The sequence below is a fragment of the Tachypleus tridentatus genome, chromosome 7 (genome assembly GCF_004210375.1).
Source record: "Tachypleus tridentatus isolate NWPU-2018 chromosome 7, ASM421037v1, whole genome shotgun sequence".
Classification (NCBI taxonomy): domain Eukaryota; kingdom Metazoa; phylum Arthropoda; class Merostomata; order Xiphosura; family Limulidae; genus Tachypleus; species Tachypleus tridentatus.
Window position 1 is genome coordinate 77,638,262 of NC_134831.1, and position 3,865 is coordinate 77,642,126.

Genomic DNA, 3,865 nt, shown 5'->3' on the forward strand with positions numbered 1-3,865 from the left:
GACAATGTGTGCATAAACATCAAAAACCAATTAGTTGTTTGTGTCCGGCATAAAACACTCTCACACATGAATTTATAATCATAGAATGTCCTTTCTATAAAACAAAAACATATGTATTCGCTTAATTGAGCGTGTTATACGTGCGTGTATGCGTATGCTGCAGTATATACATAAATCATTGCAGAATTTCATGCAAACCTGCCTGGGCTAGCTGTCTCTAATTTTGAAGTGATAGACCAGAAGGATTTGTTTGTTTGTTTATTTTGAATTTCGCGCAAAGCTACACGAGAGCTATCTGCGCTAGACGTCTCAAATTTAGCAGTGTAAGACTGGAGGGAAGGCAACTAGTCATTACCACCCACCGCCAACTCTTGGATTACTCTTTTACTAACGAATAGTGGGATTGGCCGTCACTTTATAACACCCCCACTGCTGAAGGAGCGAACATGTTTGGTGTGACGGGAATTTGAAATCGCGACCCTCAGATTACGAATTGAGTGCCTTAACCACCTGGCCATGCCAGGCCAAAACCAGAAGAAAGGCAGTTAGTTTAATACCACTTACTGCCAACTTTTCACCAATAAACAGTGGGATTCACTATCATATTAAAACGCCCCAAAGACAAAAAAGCGAGTTTGTTCCATTGCAAGTTTTAATTATTCGTTTAGCAGATTGCGAGTTGAGCGCTCTCACCACTAAACATTACAAATAGAGAAATATCGATGTTATATTTTATGACATGAAAATGCTAAAGTGTTTTAAATTACAACAGAAAAGTCTCTTTGTCCAACTCTCCGAGAACTATAGGTCTAGCACGGAACTTTGATTGAGAATTTGTTGAATTCAATGTTTGCAGCCCGTTGTCGTAAAAATTATGCCCCGTTTAATTTCCCTATTTGGTCATACAAGAGGTGACAGTAGATACAGTTGACTATCTGATTCTTTTTCAGCCCATCAGCACAAAATTAAAGAATGTTTTGTGCAAATAGTACTTTGTGAAAAAATTTTGAAACGAAGAGCCACAGCGTCTTTTAGTTCCCACAACTAACATTATCCAATGTGGTTCCGAGCAAAATAAGGTTACTCTGGAAGCAGTGAATTTCTAACATTGTTTTGTAACATTTGAGACAAACTGTAGTAATTTTATCAAACTTAAAGTCAACGTAGAAATCGAAATTTATCCTACGGTTATCTGCTTAGACACTGGTTAAACTTATTTAATAGATCACGTTGAGACTGAAAACAGAACGCACCTAGAAGGAGAGATGGAAGATATTTAGCATACATAATGAAATATTAACCACGACTGTTGCTGCCATTGGAATGTACTTTACGGCAAATGCAATAAGAACAGGAAAAAAAAAATCTTACATTAAATACAGGAGGAACGAAACCCTGAGGCACTACCGCATGTTCTCTTTCATGTTTCCTCACAGACAGCACCTATACATTACCAATACTAATTTCTCACACAAAGCTAAAACCAAATAAAGAATAAATAAATATTTGGAGAACAGTTAGGGTTTTGATTATTTTCTGGACAATATTTCTTAGAAAATACCCTATAATTTAATAACGTCTTTAAAACGTACTCCCAACTAGCATGAAAATATTTCTTGAAACTGAATTAACCAAACACTAACCATACAAGTTACCAGAGCGCGGAAGTGAATTCGAAACAAATTTATGTACGCTAAGTGAGTGATTTGAAAAGTTAGGCTACGGTCTAGTGCCTTGTGAAGTCTCTTTTACTTTTTTGTAGATTTGTAAATCTATACACTATTGTTTATTAAGTTAAAAAATTGATATTGGCAGTTGTTTTGATACTTGTATGGTGACCATTTTGAATTTTAAAATTACCATCAGTTTTGAGGGCTTAGAGATGGACAAAGACGATCTACCTTTAAACATCAGTATTTAAATGTGTAGTATCTTTATTACAAACATCTACAGGATTCGTTAATAGTGACGTAACACGTCGTCATCACTGTCATAATACGAATCGTTGATGTTTTTGCCGAATTCTAAACACGCATCATTCCATCCACTACTGTGGTTTATAATTTTCCAAGTGAACGCTGCATCTGAATTATCCTCTTTGGTATTCACACTTGGCAAGAACTTGGATGTTTGTCTTTGGGGACTTTTCAATGACTTGGTAGTTCATTGCATCAGTGAATCATTTAACGCAAACAGTTATCTCGGTATCGGATTAAATTCGTATTTGAAAATCACACTTTTTTTTCTGGTCAGTATCTCGGCCTAACTGGCAAGAACCAAAAACTACCCATAGATGATTTTGTATAATTTTGACTTTGTTTCTTGTTGCTGAACATGTACATCTTGTTACATTATTTTCGTCATTGATATCTATACACTAACATCTTCATTTAGCTGGTGTGATACGTAGCCGTCATACAGCTTTTGTATCCAGGATTTATGATTTATTCTCTTTAGTCACATGTGTTATTAGGTTGTGAAGTATAACACCTGCAACACTAGGACAGTCTTGATTTTGCAGTCTCCAACCTGGTTCCATTTGACAACATCTGATAAAGGTCAGGATACTCTTTCACGTTGTTTTCTTTTAGGTTAAACTGCCCCTTGAACTCAACAGATATTCGTGACGTTGGTATTTACTGAAATACCAATCAGACCAGAGTGTGTTTTTATCAGCTTATTCAGGTATTCATAGGAACGACATGCTCCGACAAAAACGAATGGGGTGTTTCTTGGTAACACATATGTTTCCTGCTACAAGTTCTCTCCAGCTTCCTGGATGACTGGTTCTGAGGGCACACATAACATGTGACGTGACTATAGCCGCTTATATTTGGTCCGATGAATTGCAAAAATATATCTTGATAGTCGCTTCTCCAGCTTCAAGATGTAGTTTCAGATCTGCAAAAAAACAGTCTGCTTGGCTAATTCATGATGGATTTGAACATAGCATTCTTGGATTGCCGTGTCTCAGTCCCGAAACCTTGTTCAACATATTCTCATGAGCTAAAGCTTGAACTAGATGGATATGTGCATATTTTACCGATTGAACGTTTTGAACTAGATGGATATGTGCATATTTTACCGATTGAACGTTTTGAACTAGATGGATATGTGCATATTTTACCGATTGAACGTTTTGAACTAGATGAATATGTGCATATTTTACCGATTGAACGTTTTGAACTAGATGGATATGTGCATATTTTACCGATTGAACGTTTTGAACTAGATGGATATGTGCATATTTTACCGATTGAACGTTTTGAACTAGATGGATATGTGCATATTTTACCGATTGAACGTTTTGAACTAGATGGATATGTGCATATTTTACCGATTGAACGTTTTGAACTAGATGGATATGTGCATATTTTACCGATTGAACGTTTTGAACTAGATGGATATGTGCATATTTTACCGATTGAACGTTTTGAACTAGATAGATATGTGCATATTTTACCGATTGAACGTTTTGAACTAGATGGATATGTGCATATTTTACGGATTGAACGTTTTGCGCTTATTCTCGACTGTTACTAGTTCAGGATTATCCAAGATTAAACGATTATTATTATAATATGTAACTAAATATCTGGTCATCTCAAGCTTATTAGAATCGATACTATTAATTTCTTTATCCATAATACTGTAAGACTGGACATTAAAATCATACCTGAATGAAGTTCATATATGGAAAAACAGGTACTCTCACTAACAGCCATCTTCAAATTCAAGATGGCCTCTACTTAGGCATCATAACAAATGTAACACCGATTTTCATACGTAGCACATTATAAGGTCTCTCGAAATAAAAAGTTCGGAAAATCTCGAAATCTTTTAAAGAAACATAAAAAATGTAACC